Source organism: Suncus etruscus, chromosome 10 (genome assembly GCF_024139225.1).
Source record: "Suncus etruscus isolate mSunEtr1 chromosome 10, mSunEtr1.pri.cur, whole genome shotgun sequence".
Classification (NCBI taxonomy): domain Eukaryota; kingdom Metazoa; phylum Chordata; class Mammalia; order Eulipotyphla; family Soricidae; genus Suncus; species Suncus etruscus.
In genome coordinates this window covers 66,952,849-66,966,763 of record NC_064857.1, presented here as the reverse complement: position 1 = coordinate 66,966,763, position 13,915 = coordinate 66,952,849, and the positions used below count along the sequence as shown (strand labels likewise).

General features: G+C 42.7%; 2 protein-coding genes across 2 annotated transcripts in view; both read right to left on the bottom strand.

Moving 5' to 3' along the window:
* The window catches only part of KDSR (3-ketodihydrosphingosine reductase), a 425,889-nt gene that overhangs the window by 273,879 nt on the left and 138,095 nt on the right, over positions 1–13,915 (bottom strand). The window lies entirely within an intron of this gene.
* Positions 1–13,915, bottom strand: part of BCL2 (BCL2 apoptosis regulator) — a 164,137-nt gene that overhangs the window by 75,966 nt on the left and 74,256 nt on the right. The gene's annotated exons all lie outside the window — the stretch shown is intronic.

Here is a 13,915-nt window from a genome sequence, read left to right as displayed (position 1 = left end):
GCCCAAGGAATATACTACCAGGAGAACCAGCTATGCAGCTACCTTGTTTTTAAATTAAGATTCAGAATGAACAACTCTACAATCTGAACTGAATGACAAAATAATGCCGCTTCAAGTTAATAATGTAATGAAGAAAAGACAAAGAGCCATGCTGGAAAGAGGATTCAATGCAACAGGAAAAGAAACTAAACAGATGTGGCAAAGAACAAAATAAGAACTCAGTGGAAAAATTCGGTGGCAAGGCCACACAAATAGAGAGAATGAGTGAACTGGAAAATAGATGTGAGGCGAGCAACCGAAACATAAGCCAACACTTGCGAAGGAAAATGGAAAAGTCAACAAAAGATCTCATGTGGATCTCACTAGACTGGGAGAAGTGGCTGCTTATATCAGTCACAGACACACACACACACACACACACACACACACACACACACACTCTCACACACAAACACATGTGTATGGTGAACAGATAAAGGGATCATAGTAGGAAGATGAGAAGCTGAGCACAGAGGTATGAGCAGTACTAGAAAGAGAGGACCACAGGGTGCTGAGTCCTAAAGATGGGCAAGTTAGCTGCCAATCAGCAGATGCTCCAAGATCCCAGGAATGAACAACACAGGTGCTGCTGGTTCTCAGACAGGGTTGTGGGGGTGTCAAGAGAAGCAGCAGCAAAGGGTGAAAAACAAAATGAAAACCATGTGAGAATCAGCCTGGTTCCACACCGCTCATTCCCTTCTAGTAGGGAAGTTGGATCTCTTAGGCAGGAGCTGCCATATAACATGGCAGAAGAGGCACAACAGGGTTTTCTACCCCCAGACTAGCCAAATACCATCAGCCTTCAGCTCTCAGCTGGCAGAAATGCATCTACTGGGTGAGTCTAGAAACATGTTCTCCCCACCACTAGCACTCCCACCCCAATTCCTTCCAGGATTGACCCTGAGTTCCCCACCAAATGGCTGCATCACTTTACTCTACTGGAAAGCTCAAAGTCAACTCTCCCTTCACAACTTCAGAGGCTCCAAAGGGATTGTCCATTCTTCAAGCTTCCTAGACATGCCAGGAAAATCTCTTACCCCATGATAGACAAAGTCAAAACAAAGGAGCAGACAAAAGGTGCCATGGAGGAAACAAGGGGTCATGAAATACAAAAATAAAAAAATTTGCAATCTGTTCCAGATACCAAAGAAAGAATCACATGCATGAAAACAGAGAATGCTCTAAAAACAAACAACCCCCAACAAAAACCCTCAACTATTTCTAGATGCAGAGACATTGAAAACAAGAACAGAAATGAAAAAGTTATTGATTGTAAAGGGGAGGTGAAGAAAGGGTTTAAGAAAAGAGTAAAAGGGCCCGGAGAGATAGCACAGTGGTGTTTGCCTTGCAAACAGCCGATCCAGGACCTAAGGTGGTTGGTTCTTATCCCGGTGTCCCATATGGTCCCTCGTGCCTGCCAGGAGATATTTCTGAGCAGAGCAGACAGTCAGGAGTAACCCCTGAGCACCGCCAGGTGTGGCCCAAAAACAAAACAAAACAAAACAAAAAAAAGAGTAAAAGATAGAGAGATAAAAACAATGAAGGAGAATGCAAGAAAGGACTTATGGTCAGCCCAACCCTGAATGAACAGAAATTCTAGAAAGAAAGACTGGCTCCAATAAGAGAACCAATGACTTAAGAAGCTAAGACAGATCAGTAAGTGCTTAGAACAGTATGAAATCAGACACACATAAAGGAGAAAAACCATGAGATTCCCAATACTGAAGGGCAAGATTCTAGGGGCCCTACTGGGTAAGAAACAGGTCAGATACAAAAAACTTGGAGTGCCAGGATTCTGCTTTACAACAGCAACACTGGGGCTCAGCATATCTTCATGCTTTGTTTGTTTGGGGGCCACACCCGGTGATGCTGGGGGCTTCTCATGGATCTGTACTCAAGAATTATTCTGGGAGGAGCTCAGGGGACCATAAAGGATGCTAGGGATCAAACCCAGGTCCGTTGCATTGCGAGGCAAATGTCCTCCCTGCTGTGCTATTGGCCCTGTCACATCTTATACTTTGTTACTGAGAGCTCTCCTCTTTCCTTTTTCATTTTATTTTGGGGTCACACATTGTGGTGCTCAAGACCTACTCCCTGCTTAGTCTCAGAAGTCATGCCTGAAAATGCTCTGGGGATCATTCAGTATTGGGGATGAAATCCAGGCCTCCCACATGCCAAGTCCTGAACTCTTTCTTCGGCCCTAGACTAGAGGTCTTTATGCTAGACAGACAAACCAGTAAGAGAGAATACTGAATAAAGACCTTTTTATTTATCCAAAGTTGTGACTGATTCTCTTGTGTGGCCTCTTGGCCAGGTCACGGCAGGCAAGGAACCACAAAATTGCATGAGTGAGGGAAGGGAGGCCCTTAGGAGCACCCAAATAACCCAGCAAAGAAGGACTGGTGAGAGGGAAACATGACGTACACGCCAGGCCACAGCCCTCCCACAAGAGACCCTAGCTCCAAATAAGGCACATAAGAGGGGTTTTTGAGTGCCAATCACTGCTGGTGAATATTCATTCCTCTTCCCAGGAAAAGCATTGTCCAAGAAAGTGAACCCAATTCACGAAGCAAAGGAAATTTCCAGAATAACAAGAAAGAGAAATCCTGACATGACAGCTGTGTTGTTCACCTGAGAAAAGTCTAGATAGATATTTTAAAAAATGGTAAACAAGGAGATGTACTGACTGCTGCTGTGCTGTGCCTGATGGGGAATTGCCATGTGAGATGAAGAAGGCAAAGGGGAAACTTATAACATGGATGAATAACATCCAGGAGTACAGGAAGGAGAACAGTGAGTGTGTTACTGGCAACGACATCTCCATCAGCCACACTGTGAAAACACCAGAAGACTTCACCAAAACTTTCAGGAGATTCCGATCTAGAGGGAGCACCCATGGGTACATTTAGAGGAAAATGAAATCTAAAGGCATCACCAATGAGATTCAGAAAACCGAAGGTTGCTGTCCACACCTTTTCCTGAAGTCTGAAGATGGATTATTGCTTGAAGACAGCTGAAATAGAGAACGTGATATTCTCTGGGGAGACTAGGGAAAGGAGGGAAGGAAAAAGGTTTTTCCTGCAGAAGTGAAGCAAATAACATGCATACACAAGGAAGTTCGTGCCTGCAAATTTTTTAGAGCTACCCAACTGAAAAGAACCCAGATACTCGCCAAACACCCTGGCCAGCCGGAGAGAGACTATATGGGTACGCATTACTCAGACCCTCCCATTATGGGTTATTTAGATGTTATTTTAATGAGTTCAATTTGGATGTACTACAGGGATGGAGGTCTTTAGTGTCCTGTTAAAGAGAGAAAGTTGTAAGTTAACGCACAGGGTGTGATGGGATTTTCTTTTGCAAACAACAACAATACACAATTATTTAATTCATTGGAACATATGTGTGCGAGTGCTGTATGAGCTTGGAGATGCAGAAGGGAGGATGCACACCAGATGTTGCTGACCTCTTTCACCATACAGGACTGGGTATCGTGAGAGCAGGGAAAACATCACTCCCAGAAATCCAAGGGCACAAGACTGAGAATTTTTAGAATCAATGAATATGAAGACTCCTTAGGATCCCAAAGCACAGGGAATCCCAATCAGGCTGTGGGTGAAAGTACAGACTAGAACAGAAGGAAAAACAACAAATACACAAACAAACAAAACAGATTTTAAGCCTCGAGCAAGAAAACCAAGTATGTCTGTTGGAGGAGTCCCATGCTGCAAGACACTGAAATATTTCCCAAGGCTGAGGACAATGTCCATGCAGAATCACACATGAGAAGAAGTGCTTACTTCAAAACAGAGGTGAAGGACAAATATTTTCAATCAATACAGAGAAATCACTATCTACTACCTTTCTCAAAGAGCGATTCTATAATATGCTCTTTCACATTTTCCAAAGAAAAACAGAAAGAACAGAGTGAGATGCAAAATGAATTTAAGTCTAAGGAACACTCACTCTGGGCCTGAATGTGCAGCCGAAGCCATTGGGTAATCTACACACACCATCTTCAAAATGGCTCCATTCTTGTCTCTGACTTACTAAATATGAAGTCTCCACTGTCCCTATTTCACAGAAGAGGATAAGGTGAGGCACAGAGAAGGTGATAAGGTGGATAAGGAGAGGCACAGAGAAGGTGAGTAAAGTCAGCAAGGAAACATGAGTCTTCTAACAAGACAGCGAGGAGAGCTGTACATTGGGCTGAAAGCTCGAGTTGCAAGCAGAAAGCCCAGGATCTATCCCTGGCACTGTGTTATTCCCCAAGCACCATCAGGAATGACCCTCCAAGCACCATGAGGTATGACTCAAAAACAAAAACAAAACAAAACAAAAACCAGAATAAGAGGGACAGAGAGAGATAGCACAGCAGATTGGATGTTTGCCTTGTATATGACCAACCTGGGTTCAATCCCCAGCATCCCTCCATCCCTTAGACTGCCAGGAGTAATTTCTGAGCTCAGAGCAGGGGGCAACCCTTAGTGCCACCTCTGGTGTTCTGGTTTTGTTCTGGAGCCATACCCAACGGAGCTCAGAGCTGACTTCTGGGTCTGCACTCAGGGATCACATTTAGCAGTACTCGAGGGACCATTTGGGGTGCCAGGAGTCAAACTAAGGTGGAGCGAGTGCAAGAAGGCACATCACCCCGTGTCTTCTCTACTTCACACTTGTTTGAATTAAACAAATAAACAAATGAGGGGATGAATCTAAATGAAAAGACTACAACCAACAGCATTGACACAGGTATTGGCTTTGTGATCTGGAGATAGTTATTAGTAATTCTTCTGTCTATCTAACTATACAGTCTCAAGTAGACATAGCCAACATTCATTTGATTGTATGAAGTTAACAAATTCAAAATTGTTTATTTAGAAGAGGAACCTGGGGAACAGTTTGGGGTCTCCACATTACAGGGAGAGCAGTCTGATGAGTCTGATTTCTCTGCACGAAATAATCCACTGCCAGCTCCTCTTCAGCACTGTCAGGCTAGCCCTGACCATCCCTGTACTTTTGGGTCAATGAAGGGCTATACAGCCAGGCCCTACCATGGCATGTCAGTCCAGTTGGCCAAGTATAACCAGAAACAGCCCTTGGGTCCCCTGACACTGCCCCACTCCCTCCACACAGAATATTTATTCATAATAAACATTGATGCTATATGAACTCAATAGACCAAACCAAAAAAGTTGGGGGAAATGTATTTTTTATTACGAAAAAAAAAACACTTCATCTAATGGACCTGGAAATAGAACTCTCCACTCAATAAACAGAGAATACACATGAAATGTTTATGAAAATGGACCAAATTCTAGGCCACAAAGAAAAGTTACTGTTCATTTCAAAGAAATGTTATCATAAAAACCAGGTTCTTCAACCAAAATACAGTACAGTTGAGATCAATAACAAAACCACAGGCCCATAACCCCACTACATCTTGAAATTTCGAAAACATACTGCTAAATTTTTAATTGGAAATCAAAATGAAAGCAACAAGACCATTAGAGCTAAATGATAATTAAAGCCTCAGATTTGAGCAGAAGAAATCTTTAGCATTAAATGCAGTACCAGAACAAAAGAACTTTTCAATTAAGAAGATAAGTAGAAGTGAATTAAATTCAAAGACAGTAGAAGAAAATTCTATTTTTTTCACAGATGGTAAAAATTTAGTAGAATGGCAATAATAAAGGCAGTACTAAATTAACAAAACAGAAAATCAAAACAATAGAGCATAGGAACAAAAGAAGGAATGAATGAGTCTTTTGAAAAGACAAAATAAATTGGGCAAATATTCATGACTTCCAAGACCAAAGAAAGGCAGGACAAATAAACACTACGCTTTGAGCAGGGAACCCACCTATAAATACAGAAACATTTTTGTTGGTTGGTTTGTTTAGTTTTTGAACCACACCCAGCATTGCGCAGGGCTTTCTCCTAGTTCTATGTTTAGGGATCACTCCTGGTGGATATTGGGGATCGAATCCAGGTTGGCTGCAGGCAAGGTAAATATTCCTACCTGATATTATCACTTCATCTCCGAGTTCTTTTAAAAAGTTTGAGGAGTCTAGCCTCTAAAGCAGTAACAATAGAAACCAATAAAAATGAAATTCTCCTAGAAAAAATGTTACCCAAGTTGACATACAAAAATAGGAAAGAATGTCTTTTTATAAATCCAATCTACAGCTGACAATTTCAAGTACTGTTTTAAAACAGGGCAAAAGTCTCCATTTAATATACAAATGCATTTTCTGTTGTAATTATGACTGAAATCCAACTACAAACATGCTTGTAATCATGGTGCTTAAAGATTTTATTTAAAAAATAAAATACAAATGCAAAAATTCTAAGCATTAGCAAGTATATCTTTTGTAAAAATCATCCCACATGCTGTATTTCCAACCCCAGGTGAGTGGGTCTGAAGCAAAGTTGCTGCACAAAATAATCCAAACCAGGCTATTGGTGAAACACATGTAGTCATTCAATCTTCTATCTCAAATCAAGAGGGAGCTGCCTACTAGAATGTTTTTATTAAGTTCAGAGACCACCCCTGCATGGGGAAGTAAGGACAGAGTAAGGATAGATAGCTCAGGCTATTCTGAGCCAGTTTTGCCCAGGTTTACATGTAAAATAATTTCTCTTTTGGGGTAAAACCAAGTTGTAAACAAACAGATACAAAGGAATCAGAGATGATCTTTGTTTTGGGTTAAATAAGGTATAATCTAATAATCTATCAGAGTAGGATATAAATAAATGATAGTTGTTTTCTGTGTTATTATTATTATTTTTGGGGGGGTCACACCCAGCTGCGCTCAGGGGTTACTCCTGGCTCTATGCTCAGAAATCACTCCTGGCAGGCTGGGGGGACCATATGGGATGCCGGGATTCGAACCACCGACCTTCTGCATGCAAGACAAAAGCCTTAACTCCATGCTATCTTTCTGGCCCCCTGTGTAATTATTTTTATTGAGGATAATTTCCTTATAATGTGATATATATCAAGTAACATATGTAGGTGGTTATCATATATATCATATCGATAAGTATTTATCATGTAAGGTCGTGATGTGTTTATATCTGTGTATGTCATTATGATGACCTTCTTGGTCATCAAGAGCTAGAAAACTAGCATTTAGAATTCTTGGATGTAATCTGCTATGTCAAGAGAGCAAGAAGGAAAAAATATATATAATGTCAACAATTTAAATAAAATTGAAGTCATCTATAAATTGAACATAAAATGAAATACCTTGACAATTACCTTATCAGAGAGATAATTCAAGGATTAAGGCATGAGCCTTGCACAAGTCCCAAGGAGTTTCGATCCTCAATACCTCAACACCTCATGGTCCCCATGAGCACCAATGGGTGCAGCACTGCTCGTTCTAGAACTGAACAGTGGGGAAGCTTGGGTAATCCTCACCACCAGAGCCCGAGCACCAGTGTCCTTAGCACCTCAAATCAAACATTCAGCCTGGTGTGGTTCAGAAATCATTGGGATGAGCCCAGGGCTTCCTGAGCATCACCTAAGTGTTATTCCCAACTCTCTCTCCTCCCTCCGCAAAAGATCCATCAAAAATAAGTCAACCCACCAATCAATAAACGAAGGAGGTTTCTACTCAGTTGAGGTTTCCTTTTAAAAGGCTACAATAAACTTTAGGGACATTGTGACTTTCCAAATCAAGAATTGGACACATTTTTGATCTTTTCACTGCAAGCCCTTCATCCTGGGTTAGCTGACTAGCCTACATAATAAAACATGAAAAAGTAGTTAAATGAAAGAAATCTTAGAGATGAAGAGACAAAAGCAGCAGCATTAGCACATTTAAGGCTGATAATACAGAGAATTCATGAGTAACTACAAATATCCGAAGTCATAGAGGCATTTGGCAAGGATGCTGGAAATTAGATAAATATTCTAATAGCCTGGCATCCTTATCAGTCAAGTGAACATAAAAAAAAAAATTTTTTTTGCTTTTTGGGACACACTCCCCTATGATGCTTAGGGGTTACTCTTGGCTATATATGCTCAGAAATCACTCCTGGTTTGGGGACCTTATGGGATACCAGGAATCGAACCAAGGTCTGTCCTGGATGGGTCATGTGCAAGGCAAACGCTCTACCACTGTGCTATTGCTCCGGCCTGAAACATAAAAATTTTAAAAAGAGTAACAGTATCAACTATGACTGGCCTCAAATAATTCTAAAGACTAAAGTATAGGAAAGCAGGTTTTAAGACTTCATTGGAAGACTTAAAAAAGTTCTACTGGGCCCAGAGAGATAGCACAGTGGCATTTGCCTTGCAAGCAGCCGATCCAGGACCAAAGGTGGTTGGTTCGAATCCCGGTGTCCCATATGGTCCCCCGAGCCTGCCAGGAGTTATTTCTGAGCAGACAGCCAGGAGTAACCCCTGAGCACTGCTGGGTGTGGCCAAAAAAAAAAAAAAAAAAAAAGTTCTACTGTGCTTAAAGTTTAGATGAGAATTGTCACCATCATCAGCAATGCCCTCTAAGTTAATATATAAATTGAACATAACTCTTATTAAAATATCAAAATGGATTTTCATAAACCTTTTGGACTTTTTCAGTTGGTTTTTTCATAAATATATAAGAATTAATGTAAAAAACTAATTTTGACAAAGCATAAAAGAGACTTATCCTGCCAGATATCAAGACTTTTTTTTTTAGGAATAATGGTGATTTTTATCTTGCTTTGCTTTTTTTTGAGATATCAAGACTTTTATTAAAGCTTTATCATTACTATACTACGAGATTGATATGAATCAAGATAATCAGATCAATACAGTAGTACGGTCCCTCCAGGTACAGCATATTCTAGAATGACAAAAGACACATTCTAGAACTGTGGGAAGTAACTGAACCATATAATAAATGGTGCTGAAACCACCAGTTAGCCATGTGGAAAAAAGTATGTCTCTAACTCCCACACTATAACCAAAAGTGAATGCCAAGAGAAGCACAGTAACTTTTTAGATGTTTAGAAATAAAAGACACTATTTTCATAATCTCGGGCTGGGAAATGACATAAAAGCACAAACCATAGGACACACACACACACACAAAAAAAAACCTTACAATGTCTCGTGTGACAAATGGCAATTAAAAGAAAAACAGAGAAACCTCAAGAAATGGGCTAAGATTTAGAAGAAAAGGGGGAAAATATCCAGGACATATAGTGAACCCTTAGAAATTTACGAGGAAAAACCAAACAACCCACTTCAAAAAAAAATGAGCAAAGTCTATAAACTGGCAATACACAGAAAAAGAAACCCAAGATGATCAACAAGCATGAGAAGAAGGAAAAGTAGAACTTCACCAGCAATCAGATGAATAGTCAGCAGGGCCAGAATGAGGCGACTTTTCAAGTTTCAGGTTAGCAAAATGGCATCATCGGACATGCCCAGTGAACTCCAGTTGCCCAACACACTGTTCCTGAAAGTGTGAACTGCGAATATTCTGGCAATACCTCCTGAAGTGGATGAAGTTTGTCCCATAGGACTCAGAAATTCCACATCTGTGCTTCCACCTTTGAGAAGTGTGTGGACCTGTGCCCAAGGAAGTTTACAACAGCACTGATTGGAACATGAAGGCCTGGAACCTTTCAGACTCCCACAATGTCAGGGCTGGATCTAGAAGGATCTGTCCTCAGGAAGGGATTGATGCAGTGTGAGCAAAGTTGCTCAGTAGCATCTCATTAGTATCCCTAACAAATGCTCCTGGAGTCACATCCTGCTTCTCACAACAGACCAAACTGGGAAGTAAATACCATTCTGAGCTATTCAACAATATGCCTGAGTCTCTGTAATACTGCAAATGGAATGGAATGGGAAAGGGGAAGGGGAAAGGGTAGGGGAAGGGGAAAGGAAGGGGAGGGAAAAGATGGGAAGGTAAAGTAAGGGAACAGAAGGAATGGGGAAAAGAAAGGAATGAGGAAATGAAAGGGAAAGGAAGGAAAGGGAAAGGGAAGGGAAAGGGAAGGGGAGGGGAAAAAGGAAAGGGAAGGGAAAGGGAAGGGAAAGGGAAGGAAAAAGGAAGGGAAGTGGAAGGGAAAGGTGAAGGGGGAGGGGAAAAGGAAAGGAAAAGGAAGGAAAAAGAAGGGGCAAGGAAGGAGAAAGGGAGGGAAAGGGATGGGGTAGAAAAGGGGAAGGGGAAAGGAAGGGAAGGGAAGGAAAAAGGAAGGGAATGGAAATGGATGGGGAAGGTAGAGGGGAAAGGGTAAGGAAGAGAAGGGAAGGAAAGGGAAAGGAAAGCAAAAGGAAGGAAAAGGAATGCAAAAGGAAAGGAAGGAAAGGAAAAGAGGAAAAGCAATAAAAAGCATTTAAGGGATAGTCATTAGGATCACTGCAAACATAAGGTTCAAAAGTTGCCAGAAAGACAAATATGACTGTTTTATTTATTTATCTTTAGTAATTTGGGGGCTCTCAATCAGTGTCAGGTAGCCCAGAGAGAAGTTCCATGTGAGAAACAGAAGCTGTCTTGCTCTCAAGCCCCCTAGGATTGTAGGAGACTGCCTAGCCCCCTCCCCCCCAGCAATGCTGGGGGCCAGGAAGAGAGGGAAAGGAAGGGGTAATCTATGGTGGAGGGAAAATGCAACCACAAGGAGGAGGTGATGCTGACAGGTAGGTGGTAAAGTGTTTACATGAAATTCTCATTAGCATCTCATTAGCATCCCTATCATGTGCTCCTGGAGTCACATCCTGCTTCCCACAACAGACCAAACTGGGAAGTAAATACCATTCTGAGCTATTCAACTCTGCCTGAGTCTCTGTAATACTGCAAATGGAATGGAATGGGAAAGGGGAAGGGGAAAGGAAGGAGAAGGAAAAGATGGGAAGGTAAAGTAAGGGAACAGAACAATACTGGAAACAGCAGGACTAAAATTTACTTTACAAAGATTTAAAAAAAAAAGCACCACTGGTAAAAGCAGATGGTTGGTGGGAGGCCAATGGGGTTTGGGAGGACATGGGGGAGGTAGGTAGACACTGGGAAGGGAGCAGTGTTAAAATAGTGTATGTCTGAAACTCAATCAAGAGAAACTGTAGTTTCACAGTGACTACATTTAAAAAAAGAAAAAAAAAAAAAGGAAAAGAAAAATCACACCACAAAACCAAGAATGAAGCAGAATCTCATGTCCCAATCCCAGGGGATTGGAGGGACATGGGTCTGGAAGCAAATACCGACACAGTAAATAATCCACACACGATGAAGGGGGTAAAACAGGTTCAAGAACGTCCACACTTAGGCCTTCCACTCCTAAGAAGCTGATAGCTCGGTCATGGAAAACTAAAACTGCCAGTGTTTTTTTCCCTAAGACCTGGAGTCTTTATTGAGAAGAGCAAGACTACACCATGGGCTGGAGAACAGGTAGGATAAGAGACCAACCCAAAGGATGCTTCAATCCAAAGATTCTCCCATCCAGTCATTGCCAACCACCAACAAAAAAGAGTTATACTGAATAGGATGAAGACCAGTTATACCAACAAAGAGAAAACATTTGTCGTGTGTTTCCTGGCTGAGGGAATGGAATTAAGAATACATTAATTGGGGCTGTGGGGGGGGTAATGAATACTTCTATATGTCTATAAAAATTCAAAAATACCAATAGGAAAATTGACAGAGGATGGAAAAGAAGAGAGAATTCAGAGGTAAGGCAGCCTGACTGGAATGAGTGAGTAGGAGATGTTTGCTTCATCAGGACCATCGATATCCTGTACAACTAGCAAGTGGGAAACCAGATGCCAGTGACAGGCAAAGGGGGGAATGCTGTGAGGAATTTTAGCAGAACCAACCCCTTAAAAGAGCACTTGGGTGCGTCCAGGAAGCTGAAGATGTACTAATGCTGTCACTTTCCAGTCAGGTATAGCTGAATCACATTCAGTCCATGCCCATGAGGATGGTTCCAGAGGTTGGACCGCAGTTATCTGGGTGGGGTCAACCATCCCAGTCTGTAGAATTAAGCTCCACAACATCCCCACAAGGACAACATGGCTTCTTGGTGCGTTTTTTTAAATCAATGTTTCTCAGTTGACACACAACTGCACACACCTAAAAGAAAGTCTCGTGTGTGTGTGTGTGTGTGTGTGTGTGTGTGTGTTTGAGTAAAGAACAGTGCCTATGATAGCTTTCCAGAGACATCATCATTATAAATGTACTTTGTGTGATGGAATACTACACATCCTGGAATAGAGTTAATGGGAAAAGAGGTGTTCAAAGAGATAAATCGTACAAGCAGAACACGGAAGCACACACTGAGTGATCTCACTTAGAGAATGGATTAAAAAAAAAAACCTTAAAACAGATCTGTGGCCTACGGACACATCCGTGTCGAAGACGAGACCAAGGACAGTGCTAACCAGTTCCACTTGTCTTTTTTGTGGACCCCGCCCATGGTCGAACCCTGGTAGGCAGCACCCAAATGCACCCAAATGCAGCCTCCCTGAGAGCCTGGTACAGAGGGCAGAAGCCCCATCATCTGAATCCTGAATCCCCCAGTGGAGAGACCATTCGCTGTGTGCAGGAGGGAGTAGCTGCGGGAGGAGGATAGAGATAGGCAGACAGAGGAAGGGATGGAGGAAAGGGTCTAAGTTCTAGCCTGGCTTCCCTCTCCCAGAGTTCCAGCCCCAAGAGGGCCAGGATCTCATTGTAGAGGGCCTGAGTTCCTGCCCAGAATGTGAGTCTCCCCACTTCTACTCCCTGCCCCCCAGGCTCTCTGTGTTTTTTTTTTTTTTTTCCCTGATGGTGACGTTCTAGAATCTGGTTCCCACATGTCAGTTGACAGAGGCTGGACACGTGGCAGCCCATCCCCACCCCTCCTGGTGTCCAAGATACACGCCAAGAAATAGCAGGTGGATGTGGAGCCAGAGTCAGTTAGGTTCGGAGGGTCAAGGAGCTCCTAGAAGCAAGCAGCACCCCCCAAATAGCACAGGCAGTGGCATGACTCAGAGCTCCAGATCAGTACTTCGAAGGTCCACAGGAACATTTGGGGCTGGACGTTGAAGGAATAGCCAGACAGGAGGGCAGGTCACCCTGGGAAGTTCTGGGGTGCCCCTGCACCAAGATCACTTACAGCCCCACCACTGTGTGTCCCTGCAATCCTGACGGATTGCTGAGTGAGCTGGTCCAACTCCCAAGGGCCAGGCCGGGCTCTGTCTTCCTTCCTTTCCCTCTGGTCTTTTCTCTCTCTCCCAAAGAACCAGATTCTCTTCTCCTTCCAGGTCCCTACTCCTGCCTCTTCACACCTTTCCCTGTCCCGTTCTGGAAAACTGGACGAGGATCAGCCTTGCCCAAATGGACCCTCATCTCTGGAGGGGACAAGAGGGCGACCGGGAGGTAACAGCAGGGACCCTTCCAAGTCCAGCCCTGGACACAAAGCCAGAAAATTAGCTGTTGCTAACAATCTGTTGTAAAAAAAAAAAATATGAGCCCAGTAATTGATTTTAAATAGATTTCTTAAAGGATCTTTGGCTGCGTTTCATGGAGAATACAGAGTTTCAGAAAGCATTCATTCCAGAGCTGGGTTTTTTTTCTTCTTCTTTTTCTTCCTTCTCCACCCCCCCTCCACTGCCCGCCCTGTCCCCCCTTTTCCTTCTGGCTGAAACCCCACATGGCCGGGATCCGAGTGTGAATAAACAGTGTGGGTGGTGGCCGTTCTGTGAGGCCCCGCAGAGGATGCGATCACTTTCGTACTCGGTTCAGCATTAAATCATGTGCAGCCAGGCTGGTTGGTGTGCAGGACTTGAGCTCCAGAATGGAGGAAGAGCAGCAGAGCACAGACTTTTCTCTACTGCTTGGGGAACAAGAGGGAGGAATTATAAAAAAAAAAAAAAAAAAAAAAAAAAAATTTTTTTTAAAAGCCA